The sequence below is a fragment of the Schistocerca nitens genome, chromosome 2 (assembly GCF_023898315.1).
Source record: "Schistocerca nitens isolate TAMUIC-IGC-003100 chromosome 2, iqSchNite1.1, whole genome shotgun sequence".
Lineage (NCBI taxonomy): Eukaryota > Metazoa > Arthropoda > Insecta > Orthoptera > Acrididae > Schistocerca > Schistocerca nitens.
Genome location: NC_064615.1, coordinates 926,354,316 through 926,376,693, shown reverse-complemented (window position 1 = coordinate 926,376,693; position 22,378 = coordinate 926,354,316).

Sequence of the window (22,378 nt, the reverse complement as noted above, 5' to 3'; positions counted from 1 at the left end):
GATGTAACATCATTGCCCCACCCTCACATTACGTGAACTTCTGAGCTCTAGCCTTTCTTTCGCATGTGCCGACGCATTGCTGTTTCAAGCATCGCCGATCCTAAGGGCGATGTCGCTGGCCGTCACGCTTTTGTATCATTACATGGAAAACCGTAAGTGCGTTTGAGCCTAATTTCAAGCCTGCGTCGCACTAGGGGAAAATGATGGATTTCAGAGTAAAGAGGCATGCTTCCTTCACGGATCTCCACAGTGAAACTGGTGTCAGTCGTAGCAGCAATGATAATCAATCTGAGATGGTTAATTAAAACTACTACGAAATTTCATCATTTAAGTAAACTAAATAAAGAGGTAGTACCGCAAATGTCAAGCAGGAACTAGGGACATGTTGATGATATGATTCTCAAGTTTAGAAGATTAATTGAACACGAATCGTATGTTCACGCAGTAGGAAAGATCGTGTGATAGGGTGTCCCCCTCACACCCACCCTAACGAATACCCTGTAAAGAAACTATTGCACTAGCAGCACATGCTCCACAACTGTTATACGGCAGTTACAGCCTTTTACGCATATGTAGAAGGTTCCTAAAAGAAACGCGTTTGACTGTCAAAAGGACAATACAAAAAAGCCAGAGACATCTACTGTAGCGGAGTCATACCGAATGGTTTCTCACACAACCCACAGTAAGTCTGCTGATACATGAAGACTGTCGGTGGCACCACTGTTAGTGCCCAGAGATTCATGGAAGACACAGAAACTTTAACTGAGGGCCAGTAGTTGGCAGAAAGCAGAAGCCATGCCCATCTGCATTAAGTGTAACAGAATTAACTCACAAAACAAGCGTTTACACCCACCCGAAGCAGAAAGAACATAATCTGACCTCAAACTTAACGAACTATCTCGAGCAGAATGTATTACTCGATGCCAACCAACTTTTCTTCCAAAAATATCGGAAGTTGTACATTATTCACATGACTGCTATGTGATGTATCCTGGACTTTGAACACTTCCGCTAGAAACACACGTGCATGACGTTCATCCCCTATATTTAAGAACACAACGAATTGAACACAATGGTCTTCGTTGACCTTGACAAACAAGTAACAAACTTTGTAACTAGTCCCTAGCGTGAAAATAAATTGACAACTAAACCCAAGTACTTTGAGTACAAGTCTTGGTTGTGGAAACAAAACAATGGAAGCCTCTACAGCCAGAGTTCGTTCTCCACTAGTTTGACTATCAAAAGTTTAAGTTCTAGCTCTGCTTGAGCGGTGCACATTGGAACAGACTAATACGTAAATTACGATCTGTATGAGTTCACAGTTGTTACAGTCTTGCCAAATGAATCTGGCAGAATACCAACAGGCCCGCGAGCACGTTGCCGAGGTCCCTTGGCGGCGAAGGAGGTGTGCGATCGAGGCGGCTCTGGATCCGGGGCAGACTACTACTCGAGACTGGCTACGTCGTAATCGCCGTAAGCAGCGCATGCGTAGTCATAATTACACGTACGTGGTTCTGATTGGCTGCACCTGACATTGGCGGATGAAGGAAACGATTCGTTGTTGGAGAGACCTCTCTTGCTGAATTGCGCGCTCTCCAATACGGTGAACGCGAAGGTACTCTGCAGGTCGCACTGCAAATTGCGGAACCGGAATGTTGTGTATTAGCAGGGGCTGAGCTAGGAACCAAGCCGACGGTGGTGTGTTCCGGTATGGCTCGATGCCTAACGGCTTTTGCGACACGCAATTAATTACACCCCTCCCAAAGTGACCGAAGTGAGGCGTAGACATCAAGGAGGTCACTGGTGTCCTCCTGGCTCGGTCGGAGAGGTGAAAGCGGACTATGATCGACTTTCAATGTGGTGTTTGGCTGTGGCATCAGATGCCCCTCACCCCATTGGAGAGAGGCATCGAGGTCGGCATTCCCAGGAAGCTCATAGCCCTGTTGAGTGCCCGGAACAGAAAACTTAAATAAATATTCTGTCAGTGGAATAGAGCCATCCCACAATCGGATCTGACTGATGTGTTTGCGACTGCAGGAGCCATCTTGTAGGGCAGCTTCCAGCATTGCGTGGCCGAGGATGTGGGACACTGTAACAGGAAGCCAGTGGAGTTGGTAGTCAAATTAGTGTGGAACTGATTGTAGAAGCCATCACTGTGTAGTCTTCTAAACAACTACTTGTACTCCAAGTACTTGCGGACAGCTGTGAAATTATTTTCCTGTTAGGAACTAGTTACAAAGTATGTTACTTCTTTGTGAAAATCAGCGAAGACCATCCGTGTTCAATTCATTGTGTTGCCTTCACTGGGGTCTCAAAGGAGAGGTGGTGCTGTCTAGAGTGGGGTGGGCAGCCCTGCTGTTCCTTGGGGTGACAGGTGGAAAGAGAAGAGTGGTGTGGTCGACCATTTAACCATTCAGCTAGGGAGGTCCTTTCTGCTGAGAAGCCTCGGATGATGCCGGAAAGCAAGTGAGTGCATCATCCAAGGAGTGATGAAGATACAGCATTGTCATTTGGATCTTCAATGTACAGACAAACCACTCGATGGTGCCATTGGATGCTGAAAGGAATGGTGCCATATGAATAACAGAGATTCCATTCGCAGAACAAAAGAAACAGCATTCAGTGGAGGTGAACTGAGGACGGCTGCCTGTTAGAATGGTTTCAGGGACACCATCTAAGGTCAAAAGGTGTGTGAGGCCTTCGATCATCTACGTCACAGAGGTAGAGGTTATGTCAGTTACAAACGGGAAGACCATGCTAGCACCGATGACAATGAGCCAGGATGTAGTAAGGGAAGGACTGGAAAAATCTAGATGGATGAGCGATCAAAGTGTAGTCGTACTGGGCTAGGGGAAGTATCGTTGCTAGCTTGCTTCCTCTGGCGAGTGGCGCAGGAAACGACCATGTTAGCTATTGCAGAGGACACGCAAAACAACCTTGTGCAACGAGCCATTATCGCCCTGAATGACGATGACGCCTTGCAGTGTAGACAGTTCCTGACAGCGCCCCCAGAGCACTTGGAGGGTGGGATGTGGCAGCAGTTTATGTTTGGAAGGCCAGCCCCAGTAGATGTAGTGTAGAAGTTCTTGGAGGATGGGGCTGCTAGCTGTGCGCTGTCTGACAGGAATTACATCCAGTAGAAGCTGGGCGACTGTCTCCTCTGCTGACACATGCATGTGGAAAAACACCTCTGGATCCACGTCGAAGCCCAGGTCTGTCGAAATTGGTAGAATGTTTTAAAATATATAAACGGCAAACGACGTTAGATTCAAATGCAGCTGCTGGTTTTATCATCGTTATTCAAATACTAAGCGCAGGTCCTGTCCAGTGGGCGGCCTGGAAAGTGAGTCTGCATCATTATGGTGTGCCATGGACTGGAACGTGATCTTATATGCGTACCTCGATAGAAAGAGGACCCAGCGTTATAGCATTCGTGCTGTCTTGAAGGGATGGGAGCGGTTAATTGGAGAATTAGAAGAAACTGCTTGTGATCAGTAGTAAGGTGAACTGTTGGCCGTTAATTCCTATTACGAGTGATGGAACCTCCTTCTGACTAGTCGCGCTGTGTAGCATTGAGCTCTTCGAAATAAAAGGATTGCTCCCACACCATATGACGCATCACTTACCAAGATGAGAGGCTTGACTAGGTAATATGCAATGAGGTAGGCGGGCTGCAGGAGTCCGTTCCATAGGGTACAAAATGCCATGTCACATTGTCAGTTCCACGAACGTCTTTTAGGGGGAGCTGGTGCAAAGATTTCGCTAGTGATACGACGTGTGGAACAAAGTACCTGTAATAACTGAGTTTCCCAAGCACTGACTTTAATTGAGATTTATCTTTGAGCCCATCAGTGTTTGGATACTGAGGGGTAGGGTGAATTCTGCAAGCACTATGTCCCCAGTATTCCACTTGTCGAACGAAGAGGGTACGTTTGTCCTTGTTACACTGCTACCGAACTTTATTAAAGAGGGAAAAAAGAGCATCTACGTTGCGTGCAAGGTCCTCAGTAGATGTGAAGGCGACCAGGACATCACCCAGGTAATATATCAGGGACATCGTGGATTAACTGTTCACGATATCTTTGAAAAATTGCGGGTGCGCTGGCGATGCCAAATGGTAGCGGACTGTGTTGATCAAAGGTACTTCCCCATAAAATGCGTCTATCTGCAGCTGTAGGTAGGCTCCATATTCGAAAACAGATCACCATCACAGAGTTCAGTTAGGATGTCATGCGATTTGGGGGGGGGGGGGGGTATGAGTATGTCACTGCTTGAGCATAACTCTACCACCAAAGTCACCACAAGCTGTGCACAGTCACCACATGAGTATCACGTCTGCTGTTGGCAACCGGCGTTAGAACTCCCTCGTCTTGTAGCTGTTACAGTTCCTGGCGGAGCCTGTCTCGTAGAGCTAACGCTATGGAACGGGCCTTGCAGAACTTTGTCATCGTCGATGGCAAAATGCTGATGTGTGCTTCGAGATCGTTTACCCTGGAGGAAGGGCCTGAGAAGACAGATGGATGTTTGTCAAAAAGCTCCTCTGTGTAACAATTACCATCCACCACAGCTACTATCCAGCAGGGATAGGATTGCAGCTATGTAAGCATAAGCCATTAAAGACGTCCAGGCCCAAGTAGTTGCAAGCATCGGGGTGGGCTACAACCAATATGCAAGACTCAAGTATTTTGGTTTCGTGCTGGATCTGGACTGAAAACGCTCCCATGACAGAGGCGAACTCGTTACTGAAACCTGCGAAGGGGGTGTCAAAATTTTGCAAGGTGGGTACTCACAACTTCCGATACGTAGGCCAGTCCATAACCATAAGAGAGGGGCCAGAGTCCCTCGACAGGTCCACCGGTACTCCGTCAATGACAACGGAAACCTACATCGCTGTGGAAGACTGGCAAACTTAAGCTTTGTCACAGCGGCGCATTTTGTCCGTCCGTAGCGACATTGCTGTGCGCTGGTGACTGACATAGCACTGGCTACAGAAAGGAGCTGTCTAGGTCGTCGTGTGCCTGGCGTTATCTTGTTCAGCTTCCGGTAGGAGTGAGAAGTGGAGGAGTGCCACTAGCGAGGTGGGAGTCAAATACCAACGGTGGATCTTGCAAAGTTGCAGAGGAGAGCAAAGACTGCTCAAAGGCTTGTATGATAGGCAGATCCGTGTCTAGAGATGGATCTTTGAGTTTAAAGAGATCGTGACATGAAGTATCGTCCTTGGAACGTACAAGGATCGTGTTAGGCAAGAGCGAAGGGGGCGGAATGGACACGGCATTTCCCAGAGAGTCCTTGTAGACGGGCACTCAATTCCTATACGACTCACAAGACGGTTTATGACAGCTAAAAAGTTTGTGGGGCGCTGTCGCTACGTATATCTGGAAATCAATACAATCAAGCAATAAGGGAGGGGATGGGAATTTACCTCTGAGTGAAGTTGCAATATCAGTTGACTAATTGATGGACCGGCGTTGGCCAGGGGGAAAAACGGTATTTTGTCTCTCCCGTGATGCCATGCACCAGGAAATGCTGTTACATTCTTGCAAATACAGCACGACCGAGGTCTGCCTTACGATCGAATTCCCTGAAAGGCAGTGGCGGCGGACAGATGTTGCAGATGGAGGCATCCAGTTTCGCTGACTGTCCGCCAACCTCCGGCATCAATTGGGCGGTCGCTGCGAGTCGCTCCACCAAGAGTTCGATGGCGTGCTCCATCCCCTGAAAAGTAATGATCACTGGATGGATTAAGTTCATTGGTTCCATGACAGTGGCCATGGGTAAAACTGTCCGAACACAGGCACTACCTCCAACAGTTATATAGAAAATGCGTTTACATCCAAGTCGCCAACTGAAGTATCTGGCACTTGGAACAATTCCTCTATAAACGCACGAGCATCTAGTTCATACCCTATATTTAAAAATACAATGAATTCAACACAAATGGTCTTCAATGGCCGTCACAAATCAACACGGTAACGAACTCTGTAACTAGATCTTAGCAGAAAGAAAGGTTCACATCTAAACGCAAATGCTTCGAATATCCGGCTTGGTCGAGAATGTAGTACAATGAAAGCTTCTACAGTCAGAGTTCGTTCCCCATTAGTCTGACTACCAAAATGTTTTACGTCCTCGCTCTCCGTGAGGGGAGCACAGTGGAACCAACTAACACGTAAGTTACGATCTGTGCGATTTCACAGATCCTACTGTCTTGCCAAACGAGTCTAACAGAATACCAACAGGCCCGCGAGGACGATGCCTAGGTTCTTTGGCGGCGAAGGCGTTGCGCAGTCGAGGAGCCTCTGGATCCGGAACAGACTGGCTGCTTCGTAACCGCCATGAGCGACACCGGCGCGGTTCTAAATATTCGCGGGGGGAGGAACACTTCCACCTGATTGGCTGCACGTGACACTGTTTCGTTGCCGGAGAGACCTCTTTTGCTAATTTACACGCCCTCTGCATGTCGCATTGCAAATGGTTGAGCCGGAACGTCGGGCAGTCGCAGAGGCTGAGGTGGGAACCAAGCCAACGTCGGTGAATTGCAGTGTGGTATCGGCGAGTGACTGTTTCAGCCATAATCCATGATGGAGCAAGGGAAAATGGCACACGGGTTATTTCTTGATTCCTTGACCCAGAAACTCTTTAATGAAAATACCATCATGTAGCTTATCAAATTGAATTTGTGAGAAGATTGAAGATTTGAGTGTTGCCCAAAAGTAATACACCGCATTTTTTCTTCAACAATTCCATTTTTTCCTTCAACAATTCTTTATTGAACATAATGAGAATTGCACACACGAGTGACTTGTGTTTATCTACACGTCCTATTTTTTCACGTAAAACTCTGTCCCGTTCTATGGCATTGCTCCAACGCAAAAAAGGGCGTGTATGCACTGTCTGTACCAGTCCTTGTCCTGGTGGCTGACCAGTGCTTCACTATGTGAATCACCTCCTCATCGTCCTCAAAATGTCTTTCACGAATGGTGTCCTCTAATGGCCCAAACAAGTGGAAGTCCGAGGGGTCTAGGTCAGGTGTGTCAGGCGTGACAGCCGTGGATGGTCTCCCCGACCGCTGCTAACCGTTGAGCTCCGTAGAAACGCCTTCTGATGACCTCACCCTACGTGCCCAGCTACTAATTGTACTTCTGTCAGCAGCAGATGCTCCGTAGAATTTACACAAGCGTCATGTTATGTTGTGTTATGTTAACCGGGGACCTAGAAACGACAGAGAGGCCTCGATCCCGCCGCAGCCGCAGTGGTCCACAACCCCACGACGACTACCGCAGTCCACTTCACCCCTCCGCCGTCCCACACCGAACCCAGGGTTATTGTGCGGTTCGGTCCCCGGTGGACCCCCCAGGGAACGTCTCACACCAGACGAGTGTAACCCCTATGTCTGCGTGGTACAGTAATGATGGAGTACGCGTACGTGGGGAACTTGTTTACGCAGCAATCGCCGACATAGTGTAGCTGAGGTGGAAGAAAGGTAACCAGCCTGCATTTGCCGAGGCAGATGGAAAACCGCCTAAAAACCATCCACAGACTGGCCGGCTCACCGGACCTCGACAGAAATCCGCCGGGAGGATTCGTGACGGGGACCGGCGCTCCTTCCCGCCCGGAAAGCCGTGCGTTAGACCGCACGGCCAACCGGGCGGGCTACACAAGCGTTTGCGAATATTCCCCACAGTTTCTTTCTCTGCAGTAAGACATTCAGTGACGGCACGTTACTTGTAACGTACATCGCCTATAGACGCCAGTTTGAAACTCTGCTCCTGCAGCTACGCTATCTGTCGGAAGTGATGGAAACTTGGCGAGCTCTCTCAGGAGAGTTCAAATAATACATACGTAACGTTTCACATTCGTAACATTGTTTTCGACTGAGAAACAAAAATGTGGTGCATTACTTTCTGAGCAACCCTCGTATATTAGTAGAGAAAATACAGCATGATAATTGGGATGGATAAGGATGGAGTTAGTAAGATCAGTAGTGGCCCAGATAAGTAATTTGAGATTCTTGTGGTTTTGTGTTCGACTTTCATGATCTGGTGTATAATATTGACACTTCCTGCAGGTATCTATAGAGAAGTACGTGAAACAAAAACACACGAGAATGCAATATTTCGTATTACAAAAGTATCGTTTGTCACGCACAACATAGTAATTCGAGGACTACATATTAGTAGTTGTGTATGTCACTAGTCAGAGCTGTATCACGGAAGTTAGTCTCTTATGTTTTGCGAATCACTGTTTCGTACCGACGGCTGGAAAGTGGCTTTACCAATAAGCAGAGTGGTGTGATTTAATATAGGTGTGGCAAAGTCGTCTCTGTCAGTACTGCAATTCCCAAACCGGTTTAAAGTGATAAATGTTTTCGTAACGCCCACAAAATGTTCGGCAGTTGGCCGTTCCGATGCCAGTACCACAGACATGAATGCCACGATGGACAACAGCAACAGCAGTAGTCTCGCTCTGGGTGCTACATTTGCTGGCATGCATAATGTTGAGACCACTTCGGCAGCGACAACTGAGTCCCCGGCATCGGTGGATGTAGAATCGCCAAAAATGTTAAACGAAGTGTTTTAACTTGAAAAAAGAGGCAAAAGCACCAAGCCATCGCATGTGAAGTGCGGATCCTAGGAGATCAAAAGATGGCTGTGACACTGCCCTGGAATAAGACCTCTTGCCCCTCATTGTGTATAGTTTTAACAGGGAAAAGGCAGCGCCATCAATAATTATGAGCCCTGTTTCTTATATCTTAGAGTATCTGGGGGTGGGGGGACGGGTGGGGGTTGGGGGGGGGGCTTCACCCTCTACGACTACAGGGTACCTGTGAGCTACACGTTCGGTCCCAAAATTAACAACAATGTCAATCACTTCGTTTGATCGAAATGGGGTCAAGAATGAAGTAACGGTAGCAACCTCTCCATTATCCCAGCCAAACATACAGCCTTCGGTAACAACTGGCTCAGTACTGATAAACCTGATATTCACACAAGAAAACAAGACGGCAAAACATGTATAAGGTCTATGAACAAGAAACGCGATGGAAGACCAAGAACGAAGTGCTCAGTTTAAAAATAGCGGAAGACAAAGATGTTGTCTTCTTCCTTACGGTTCCCTCTGTGCATCGAAATAACAATAGTAAAAATAAAGCAAAGGGTATGAAAGGGTATCAATGGTAAAATTACCTGGAAAGTCTCATGAAAGCGAGGAGGAAGACTTGGGGAGTGGAAGGGGCAGCATATGGATCGAGAATAAACTGAAGGAAAATAAAGCTAATTAGAAGTAACAGGACAGTAATTAGTGAGAACTGCACCTGCAAAAATGGGGTACCAGGAGGTGTGAACGTTGAAGGTATTCGGTTGCCCTGAATGAAAAATAATGCATGAGGAAGAAAGCAGGGAGGATGCTAAAAGCTGACTAAAAATGCTCGCGAGCGTCGTCAAACGTCGATCTTTCTGAGAATTCACGGATGGACCACAGTGATAAGGCGTGGGCGACGAGGGGGGGGGGGGGGGGGGAGAGGTAGATGGATGGGAGTGGATAATTTTAATTTCCAGGAATACCGCATAACATATTACTGATTTGTTTTAGGACACAAAGAAATAACCAAAAAAACACCAAAACGTTTTAAATATATTGAAATACTCATGAAATTTTTTAAAAATGATTCACTACGTTTAAGGCTATAACATGATAATATGAACAAAAAGGCACTGCAATTCCAATAACGATTATAGAAGGTGACGTTTAAGGGAAAAAAAAACATTACTCTAAAGGCAACTTCAGTTAGATGTTCGATGACCGAGATCTGCGCAAGACGTCATGTACTGTATAAGAGAACTATGAATAAAACCAATAAACACAGAAAACTCCGTCACCCGCGAGTTTTAAAAGCCTGTAAAATCTACAGTCTGAAACACTATGAAATTTTTAAAAATTATGATGTCGGGCAAGCAGGTACACTTAGCTAGCACTCAAAACTCTTAATCCGTCACCCGGAGAATTAACGTGTTACAGAGAACAATAGTACTATGGGAAAATAATCCACCTACACTTTCTTCCTTCAAAAACCTATCAACTTGAAGTAAAGCTCCACCAACTGTTATTCTGTCGAAGGCGGGTGTAATTATCCGTCTTGGCAAATCATGATAGATCGGCCCCACTAACCTCCTCCGAGAACATGAAAAGTTTTAAGTTCACCGATTGCTCGCTTTGTAGTTTCCCTCCGTGGTATCCAGTCCACATTTGTAACAAACGTAAACCAAAATTAACAAAATCAGGTTGCCTTCTTTCTCAGAAACAGTTCCAAATAACCAGTGCAGTTTGAATATCAACACAAACATGGATCGAATGCCGATAGGTGCACTCAGACATATTCACCACCGAAGCAGTCTTCCGGTGCTTCAATGAATTTTGAATAACAGCCAATCAGTGCCCAAATATATGCTTATTAAACGCTGACCATACTCTTCACAGTTTTGGAATTGTTTTCTCAGAAGGTATTGTACGACTCCGACATTTTATGTAGATAATATGTGATTCTACGTACAGTGCCTTCTGAAGGAGGCAGTTTTAAAACTGCCTGGACCATGATCATGGTTTAATAAACCTGTATATTGCAGCTGGTTCGTTGTTATTTCCAATCCATTTATGCTTTAGCATCCACAGCTGCTGAAGGGCACTGACATTCAAAATCAGTCTTCCGGCGTTGTGACAACGCAGCAGGCACCAGGAAAACTGGTCATATTCCCACAGTCCCAGACTTCCTTCTTCAAACCTGCGGAACCGTTTAATTCGCCTTCACCACCAATTGCCCACTCTCTGGAGGACATTTCACCCAACGAAAATGCGCGAGTGTAATGCCCATACTTTCATGCACTCGCGTCGTTCACATACGAGTAGCATTGTAGGAAATGATTCATGGACTATGAGAAAACCTTAAAGAAGATGAAGCGTTTGACATGTTGAGCTGGGAGGATGCTGAACACAAGGTAGTTTGAGTAGAAATGAGAGGGTACTCCACAGAATTCTCAACGAAAGAAAGATACGTGAAGACAAGAGTAAGCGACAGGATAATCGGACATGTCTTAAGACGTCAGGGAATAACTTGCATTGTACTAGATGGTTCTGTGGACGGTAAAAACTGTAGGGAAATACAGGCGTCTGGTTGCAAGTGCTTCTATGGAATAAAGAGAAATGGACAGTAGAAGAATTAGTGGTGGGCCACATACAAGCAGTCAGAAGACTCTTGCAAAAGAAAAAGGTCATCCTTATACACTGACGTCTCACATCAGTCTAGCGAATTTAAAATTACCGAAGCCCTTCTGAATGAAAGAAGGTGCATAGTCATCAGAACAACGAGAACTAAGATGATTCGCTAACAGGGTCAGAGCTTGACACCTGTGCGAATCATTTGAATATAGGATTAAATGGCTCTGAGCACTATGGGACTTAACATCTGAGGTCACCAGTCCCCTAGAACTTAGAACTACTTAAACCTAACTAACCTAAAGACTTCACACACACCCATGCCCGAGGCAGGATTCGAACCTGCGACCGTAGCAGTCGCGCGGTTCCGGACTGAAGAGCCTAGAACCGCTCGGCCATCGCGGCCGGCATATAGGATTAATCAACTAAAACTTGCACCGCAGGTATTGCGGAAACTGAAAGGGCTATTGATGTACGGTTTTCGCAGAATGAATTTTTAGTCAACAGCTCGGATTGTTAGCCAATAAATAGATTGTGATAATACTTAAAATTGTACTTGTTAGTTTCTGTTCATGGGCATTAAGACCAAATGCTACAGACGTATCACGTATCTTGTTTAGTGATGAACCCACGTTTACCAATCACGGCCAGGTAAACCTCAGAAACACGCACTATTGGTCTGTTGACAATCACCGTTGGATTCGCCAGGTGGATCGTCAGCGTCCCTAGAGGATAAACGTATTGTGTGGGATAGCGAAGCATCAGCTCATGGCCTCGTTCATAGATGGAACATTGAACGCGCACGAGTATCGCAAGCTCTTAACAGACGATTATTCAGGACTTTCCTCTGCAGCCTAGGAAGAACGTGTAGAGCCAATATGATGGCTGTCCAGCCCAGTGGACGAAGTACTACAGCATGACTTCACAAATTGTTTCCCAACCGTTGATTTGGATGCTGAGGAATTGTACCTTAGCCAACCGTTCCCCGGATTTGCGCCTGTACACTTTTCTCTGTGGGGAAAGCTGAACAACACTGTCTACCAAGACACATCAACTGTAACCGACGATATGCAACGACTTATTACTGCAGCCTGCTTGAACATCTCCGATGAAATGTTAGCTTGTGTGCGGCAGTCGTTCAATATCAAACTGGAAGCGTGTTCTGCGGCGGCCGGTGGTCATTTTGAACACTCCCTGTGATGGTCAATTGTCTTGTTACTGGTAAGAATCCACATAACTATATGAAATACTTGTCTCGTTCTTCACTGTGTACTATCACAGGCATTGTACAAGTATGTCATAATGACTCTCTCTAGAATACTACAACAAACACTACTGATATTCTGTTTTACCCTACCTTTAGTTTTCAATGTCAGTAACAGTATTTCATTTAAAAGGTGTATATTTTCGCAAAAAATATACCTTCTATGTAGTATTACAATCTATTGTGCTAATAGTACGAGCCTCTGACTATCAATCAGTTCTTTGAAAACCGAGTGTCAATAGCACTTTCAGTTTCTGAAATGTTTGCGGTGCAAGTTTTATGTAATTCACCATATATATTTCATTCCAGTATGTTGGCAGCAATGAACAGAATGACCCAACAGAGTGCGTGCTAAGTGAAAATTAGTAGAAACATTCTCACTCACTGTATGCACAAGGTAACAATAGACGCAGTAACTCCGAACATTATGTAATTCGTGCCAGCATTTCGGTTGGTTATGGAGGCAGTCGTCCTTAAACGCAGAAATAAATTTAATATACTACCCACATGACGGGTATTTTCTGCCATTGTAGGCGTCGGGGGCTATTTCATATACGGTGAGCGGTATTGTTCCTGCCCAGGCAATGCGAAGGCCGGTGAGCGAAGCCGCGACGACTGGACAGTCCCATTTACATTCGACCAAAGAGCAAGTTTCGTCGATGAGCGGCCATAAGAAAGCACGATATTGTCCCCGTGTGTCATTCCACACACGTGGAATATCAGAAACCAGATAAGGAAGAATAAAGATTTGTGAAAACCGCAGGACGATCCCGAGGCAAAGAAAGCATATACGAATCGGCAGTTACGCAGAAGCAACAGTAGCTCAGTTCCTCAAACCAAACCAAAGCATCCGGAAAGTATTGATTCTCCGGTATAGCAGAATTACGAATGTACAGTAACAATGAAGAACCAAAAAAGGCACTAAGGTATACCGAAGACACTCCTCCAAAGCAAATTACATCTAACTCAACTGAGGGCAGGCCAAAGACAAATGATTCCTTAAAAAGACAAACAGATACGTGTGGAATGACTTCTGCAGTTGAGGAGACATTTTGGGTGATCGTGTGGCGTAAGAAATAGATATGTAGGCGGTAAATGCTGGGGCCACGGAGCCAACAAGTACTGCGAACGGCCAGTGTGAATGGCTGTCTTCGACTCAATCGATATTCGCACAAATGAGACGCTTGAAGATGATGATAATTTTCTAAAGGAAGCGATCACGGTCGGAGATACGAACATAACGTTCCCACTACGGGAAGTACGGCCTTAGTTCTAGGTAACACACGTTACCCTATATTATAACATTTGTCAATCTAAACACGAAAATAGGTAGGTTTTTCCGAAAATTATGAGATAGTACAACAAACATTGCGGATTGGTATTTTGTACGACCCGTTTCTATACAAAATATGAAACCTTGCAGCGACAGAACCATAGTGTTCCTAAGCTGCGTCCAAAACGCGTCGTTGGTGAGTGCGTATTAGAAAAACACGACGTGGTTTCGAAAACACAATTGAACAAAATACATTTTTAGAAGAATCATTTCCAACTCCGACTCAGGGCGAAGAGATATCTTCAAGTATCATTGACTGACATACACCGACAAGCTAAAACATTATGACCACTTCCCACCGAGACAATGGATGCAGCCTGGTGGTGTTGCGGGCATGTGACGCGATAATAGAACTATGCAAGCACAGGAGACATGAACGGGAGATCACTGTATCCAAGATACGGGCTGCAAGTGGAGTAAACTATTGCAATAAGCTACTTTGTCAGAGGGCAGGTTATTATTGCGCAGAGCCTATGAACGACTATCTCGAAAATGGGGAAGCTGGTCGAATGCTTATGCGTTGCTGTCGTGAGCGTCTACGGAAAGGGGTAGGAGTATAGCGAAACTGCCACTACGCTCTAAATTGTTGGACGTCCCCGATTCTTCAAAGAACTTGGAGTCCGGAGGCTTGTTTGCTATGTAAGGTAGAATAAATGGTGAGCTGTGGCATCTCTGCCGAAAGAGCACAATGCTGGGGCAAGGGCAAGTGTTTCGAAGCACACCGTTCGTCGTACACTGTTGAACATTGAGTTACGCAGCAGGCTACCCTTACGTGTTCACATGTTGACCCAACGACTTCGTCAGTTACGATTGCAGTGGGCACGGGACATTCGGGATTCGTCTGCCGATCAATCGAAACGTGTCGTCTCTTCGGATGAATCGCATTTTTGTCACAATAGGTCGATGGTCGTCTCCAAAAACGCCGTTATCGAGGTGAACGGTGGCTTGAAACGTGCAGTGCATGGGACCTGTGATAGTAATCGAAGACACACTGACAGCAGCGAACCACCTGCATCATGCTTGAGTCTTCACTAAAGGCGACGTCATCTTTCAGCAGTATAATTTTTCGTGTGTCGGAGCCAGAAATGGGCAACAGTGGTCAGAGGCGCATTATAGTGAACTCATACTGATGTCTCGGCGATAAAATTCGCCTCATGGAAATCCTACGGAAACCATCTGGATCGCTATCAGCCGCCATCACTACATACGCACATCGGCGGCCCGTTACGTACTTAAATTACATGAGCTGTGCGTAGTAATGTAACGCCACGTACCTCCACAAACGTACCCAGAAACTGTCGGATCACTGACACGCAGAATCAGTGATATGTTTCATTCCAAAGTCCGACAGACAAGCTATTAAGCAGATGTTCATAATAGTTTCATTCAACAGTGTAGTTACTTTTCATTCCAAAGTCCGACAGACAAGCTATTAAGCAGATGTTCATAATAGTTTCATTCAACAGTGTAGTTACTAGATAAGCTGCCCCCCTAAGAAATGTGTCGCAGGGATACTTGCGTAATGCAGCCCTGTCCACACGATGGCGAAGAGTATTGCGTTGTCAGTAGAGAAACAGTAACTGCAGAATGGGTCATATATAAGCTCTCATTGACCTCGCACTTGTACTAGTCATTGGACGTCAACTGATTAACAAATTCGCCATTGACATTTCAACTGTTCTAAAGCTGCCCATGTTAGCTTTTAGTGTTGTTATTGTAAAGTGGAAACACGAAGGAACAGAAGCAGTATAATCAATATCCTATAGACCTCACGTAATGACGAACAGGTCATTATCATCATTAAAGTCGCTTTTCACCACTTGGATGACTTTTTACGAAATCTAGCTAGCTGAGCGACAGATCGACGTATAAGTACTTACAAGAATCATAAAATTAAAAGTAAATGTTGTTTTTTGTGGAAGAAGTTTATAGCTTTCAACACCAAGGATGAAAACAAAGTAAAATAGCATGTAATTTAGAAATAAAAACAAGTATAGCTATTCAGAAGGAAATATAATATAGGTGGAGGAGTATTTTCTGTGGTCTATCAATAAACCATTAACAAAAATGTTAATGGAGTGTTTTATGTGGAATGTTGCTAAGTACAGTGCCGAAACATGGACACTACCACGGAGAGAGGGGAAAAGCTTACAGCGGTTGAAAAGGTAGATTTGGAGAAGAGTTGAAGGTGTTAAATGGATGACTATAAATAAATGAGATTGTGCTATGCAGGTTGGACGAGAGCAACGAGTACCACTCGAAAGAAAATTGTGTAGGAAACCAGATGAGAAGAAACGACGTAACTAAAGATGCACGTTCTAGACTGGAGCCCAGCAATTGGATCAAAGTAAGAAGAAAGACACCAGTTATTTGCTGACATCATAGGCAGCTATATAAAGCATGGCAGGAAACGAGAAGTACTCCACAGCATTAAAGTAATAGACCTGCTTACGCGCAGAACATCATCATCACTATCTTCATCCTCATTATCGTCATCATATGTAAAACCGTAACACCCGAATTCCCCAGAAAGAATTTTTGTCTTTTAGTACTTTTACGTCAGTTACACAGAAGCTAGGTTTCGCATATTCTCGTAGATGTGGTTTATAGTCACGTAAAATTTTCTAAATGATGTCAAGGTCAGCTTTGACTATAAAATTGTTAATTTTTTTGTTTACTTATTTATCACATTCGTAAGTTGTTTATTTACTGTTACAATGATGTCATGTTTTACATGAAGCGAAGATAAAGACATAAACGTTATATACCATCACACAGATGGGATGACATATATTCATGTCAGTATTCTTTAGTGCAGTTTTGCATTACTGAAAGCGATAAAGACCACACTGTCGGAACTGCAACAGTGGGTTTTATAAACAAATAATTTTACGTTTAAAGGTGATCATAATACCATTTACAAAAGAAAATTGAAGGACTATTTCAATTCAGTGAGAGGGCGAATTTTTAAATGTTTCCGCAGTGCAGTTGTACACAGCGGGGAAATTAGACAATTAATGGGAATTGCTGGCCTAGCTACAGAAGGTCATCGACGGGCGGGAAGACTATTGTACGGACTGCCACTGTAAACGTTTGAATATATTGCAATCTGCGTAAATAGATGAAATGTTACAATATTGGTGGACTGCAGTTTGAGCAATCAGTCACTTCTATCACTTACAGCCGAGAAAAACGCAAGCGTATCTGGCAAATCGTTTTCAATATAATACTCGAGCTTCCGACACTCATCCACGCCATCGCCATGAGTAGTTTAAATCTACTCTCAGCAGTTTTTAACTCTTGACGACGACAGCAAACGCAGCTGCAGCTGCCGGAAACTCGAGTACTTCATTCGAAATGATTTAGCTTAAAAACCGAGAATATTTATTCAGCCACGTGACCGCAAAGAAGTGTGAATTATCAGCGAAAGTGATGATCTATGAGTCATTCGATGAGAGTTCTGTTCGTCTGTCCAGTGTACCTAGTTGAATTTATCACCTAGGCAGAGGAGAGTCAGAAAAGATTTATATGTAACGTCACGGGAGTGTTAATTCAGCGCCAGAGCTTCGTAGAAATGTTCATTTATCTCGAGCGAGAAACTGTAGGAAGTATTCAATGCGTCACGAAAATATTTACTCGACATGTATCTATCGAACCGCGACTGTAGCAGCAAAATTAGAGAGATTCGTGCTTTTATTGAAGAATGCCGAACAATCAGTGAATGGAATGGGCAGAGTGTAATTAAACCTATTCGAGGGACTGGGGTTTGGAATGCAGACTGGCGAGATATATGAACAGCACGCGTGCTGTGTCCTCTGCTTCCTATACAAAAACGTACCGTGAGATACCTAAATTATTTGCAAGCTGTACGGTTTCAGTAAATGCTTCCCTGGGAAATATTCGACTCTGCTCGCTCCATTACAAGCCGTTATTCGCTTTGTTGATCTATTAGTGGGTAAACAACTGAATAGCAGTAAAAAAAAATAAACAATATTCGTAGCTGTGCGGTAAACATCACGCAACAGCAATGTTCCCCTGATGCTTCACGCGCCACCGAGTGCAATATTTACGAACAAACAGTTTCTGATGTTTACATAATTGTTACTGTGAAAAAAGTACGTGACACAATGTTTTAGTCGCCTTGTTTTCCCGTTTTACGGTGACTTTCGCCAGTGACATCTCATTGCCGATTCCACTCATCTGTGGAGTGTGCCCTACACAATGCTAACGGTCGTGAGTTGAAGCTCCTGTACAGTGCGGAATTGTCGTCTATCGCTACGTCCAACCCAAAATTGTTGCCTATCGTTATATTCAACGCATCTTAATTTGTTCTTTGGTGGACGTCAAATAACTTATCACTGGTTTTTCATTTTGCATAAATAAAGTTTAATTCCGCACGGAAAGAGCGGGATAGGCTTGGCGATATTTTTTTTTTCATTACATCACTAAATCAAAGTAGTGATGGCTGAGATTAGAGCCTTCAAATTAATTAATTTAAAAATTTAAATTGCTGCTAATATCAGACTAAGACGGGTATTCCTTTATATAAAATCTGCATCTACACTTACATCCAATGCAAATTACTGTGAAGCGAGTGGTACAGAGTTCTACTTGTTGTACTATTTATTTGGCTTCTTTCTCGTTCCATTCAAATATGGAGCACGAGAAGAATTTCTTAAATGCCCCTGTGTCAGCTGCAAATACTTAAATGTTGTCCTCCAGCTACCTACGAGAGCAGGACGTAAATTGTTGTAATATACTCGTAGATCCGTTACTTAAAATTGGTTCATGAAATTTTCTGAATAGGTTTCCAGCGGCTGGCAGTTCATTTTATTAGCATGTCCACTATACTTTCTCATGGGTCATATATACCTGTGACCAATCGTAGTGTTCTTTGAATAACACCAGTATCCACTACTGGTGCTATTTGCTACTGTCTCGAACACCTGAGCAATATTCTAGGATGTATCACACACGTATTTAGTGAGCACTATCCTTTGTAGACTGATTGCATATCCTTAGCATCCTACCAGTGAACCAATGTGTGCCCGCCTCCACTACCTAAGACTTGGCCTATGTCCTATTTCATATCTCTACAAATTGTTACAGCCAGGTCTTTGATTCGAAATCTTACATGCTCTGACTCAATGGTATTGCAATCACAGAATAGAGAGGTTCTTTCAAGTGCAACAATTTGTATTTCTGAATAATTAAAGCCAGTTTCCAGCCTCTGTGACACTTTGGAAACTTATCAAGACCTGACTGATTATTTTGCAGCTTTTATTTTCAGAACACTTCACTATATGTAACTGCATCATCTGCGAAAAGTCTGAGGCTACTATTAACATTGACTGCATGGTCAATAACATACAACATTAACAGCAAGCGTTCCAACAGACTTCCGTGGGGCACAGAGAAGTTACTACATCTGTAGATTACTTAACATCCAAGATAAAATGCCTCATCGCCCTACAAAGGGATTCTCAGTCCAGTCCAAAGTTTCCGTGACACCCCATCCGATCGTTCTTTTGTTGGCAACCGTAGGTGTGATTTTGGGTACAACGTTTTTCGGAAGTTAAGAAAATCAGCATTTATCTTACTGCCTCAAACCAAGGCCACCAGGATTTCATGTGAAAAAGCGCGAGTACGTGCTGGTTGGCGTGAAGGAGGTCATTCTCTTCTAAATATCTCATTACATTTGAGCCCTAACAAAAGGACATCAAAGACAGCGACGGCAGTTTTGTAGGACACTTGAGATGGCCTTCTTGTAAATGAGTAAATGGTTCAAATGGCTCTGAGCACTATAGGACTTAACTGCTGTGGTCATCAGTCGCCCATAACATAGAACTACTTAAACTCAACTAACCTAAGGACATCACAGACATCCATGGACGAGGCAGGATTCGAACCTGCAACCGTAGCTGTCGCGCGGCTCCAGACTGTAGCGCCTAGAACCGCTCGACCACCCCGGCCGGCTGTAAATGAGTAAGACCTGAGCTTTGCCTACCACTACAACTGAGACTTGACATTACTCTCTTTTATAGATGAGCAGCCGACCGTTGTCGCCGAGCGGTTCTAGGCGCTTAAGTCTGGAACCGCGCCACCACTACGGTAGCAGGTTCGAATCCTGCCTCCGGCAGTATCGAGGATACTACAACTGAAATTGTAAAAACACAAACACTAGCAACACCCGAAAATGTTCCAAAATAAACCTTTTTTTTAAGTATACATACTGCTAAATATGGCACGAAAATGTTCGAACGACATTACCGTCCCAAAGTTTCTAAGAAGCAAAAATTAAGTTTACAGTTAACGCTATATTACGGATTTTTAGCGGCACTGACAAATTGTCCTTCAACTCACACAACTTATTTTAACACTGAAAGATTATGCGAAAACGACATGACCAGTAAAACCTAGTAATTCGAATCGTTACGTATCTGGCACGTGCTATCCTCATTAAGGAAAATTTGGCAGCCGGGTTGTACAATGAAACATATGACCTCTTAATGCAATTTAAGGTTACACCCACTTGACATGGAGACTGATGTAGTTAATGACCTCCTAAGTGACATTTTTGTCACTCTTTAAGCTGAGCAGGATAGTCCCAGGTACTGGACTTGTCTTTCTGAGTCCTGTGAATGTACCCCTGCATGTTCAATACAGTTCCAGTCCACGAAACACGCTGCTCATTGAATTTGTCACGTTGTAGCTTTCTTTAGACCAACATAGCTCTTTCAAGGAAAGCACTGTCATTCATAAAAGATAAAAAACTTCAACGGCTCCGGAATTTCACGACATGTAAAGCTGAAGTGTCCAACTCCAAAATCTTCGAATGGTGGACCGTAGGGTTGGTAAGTAAACTAATATGAGTCCTGCTGACACCATGTGTTCTATATAATAAAGTATTTTAAGCCACGATATTGCGGCTACGAATACCTGTTTCATCAAATTTTAGTAACAGTCCTCAATTATGAATTTATGCCTATAAGCAGTATTATTTTTGCTTTAGAGTCATCAGTCTCTTGGCAAATCTGATGCGGCCCAACAGTAATTCTTCTCCTGTGTCAACCTCTTCATCGCAGAGTGCTACTCGCTGGCTATGTCTTTAATTACTTTACTGGATGTATTCCAGCCTCTGTCTTGCCCTACAGTTTTTGTCCTCTAGAGCTCCCTCCAGTACTATGTAAATTACTCGCTGATGTCTTAACAGATGTTCTGCAATACTGTCCCTTCTTCTTGTCACTGTTCTCCATACAGTGCTTTTCTCTCCGCCTCTGAGGACAAACTCCTCATACCCTAATTTATCAGACGACTTAATTTTCAACATTTTTCTGTAGCACCCCATCTGAAATGCTTCGATTCTCCTCTGTTCCGGTTTTCCCACAGTCCAGCGTACAACTCTACGCTACAAAAGTACATTCTGAGAAGTTTCTTTCTTAATTTAAGTCTAATGTTTGATACAAGTACACTTGTCTTGGACATGAATGCCCATTCTGCAGTGCTAGTCTCCTTTTCGTGTCGTCTTTGCTCCACTCGTCATGGCTTACTTTCTTGCCTAGATACAGAATTCCTTAACTTCATATACTTCATGACCATTAATCCGGATAATAAGTTGCTTGCAGTTCACATTTCTGCTATTTGTCATTACATTTGTCTATCTTCGATTTGCTCGCAATCCATATTCTGTTGTCAGAAGACCGTTCATTCCATTCAGCAAATCTTTTAATTCTTCTGCACTTTCACAATATTCTCTCAAGGGTATACTTGAACCCAGGACCTCTCATTCCGTAGCTGCTCACGCTAACCACAGGACTACGGCGCTCCTGAGCTCGGACTATCCTTGATGTTGTATATATTGCACATGGACTACTCAGTTTGTATATTTTGCGTATTTTTTTCATAGTTCCACACAACTTCTTCCTGTTTTCTCGATTGATCTGTGTTCAGTTTTTCAAGGCCTATGCACTTTGCCAACTTATAGCTAAATCTCAGGGGGGTGCGATGGGGAGGTTCCCTTGTCAGAATATCGGACATCTTGCATCGTACTTCGTCGAACGCTTTTTCCATGTCGACAAATTCTATGAACTTCTCTTGATTTTTCTTTAGTAATTATCAACAACAACGTCAGAGCTCTCAGGGGCTAAACATTCTTTTGCTGGATACGGGCTTGATGATTCCAGAGTTCCTGACTGGGGACTGGCAAGCGCCACCAGTCCTCTGCCACCGTAATCTCTGGACATTCTGTGGCAGCCACCGTGCGGCGCCACTGTGAAACGTTATGTGTCACAGAGAACGGGGACTTCACCGCCCGGTTCGCGAGGATGGTAAAAGCCTTTATAAAAACTTCTCAATCTCAATGTGTGCTGAGCGCTGATGCGATGCATGGCCGTTGAGGTGGAACATCCGGTAGCGGGCTACTCTGAGGAACCTGTCACTTCATAGTTTGTGTAAGGCCTACTCAGGCATGCGGGGCTCAATCTGAAGAGACCCTTATTTCCCTAGCTGCTCGTGGGATCGAAATGGATCCTCCGAAATTTACTTTTCCGCCTCCCAGCGGAACGTGTGGGCCTCTG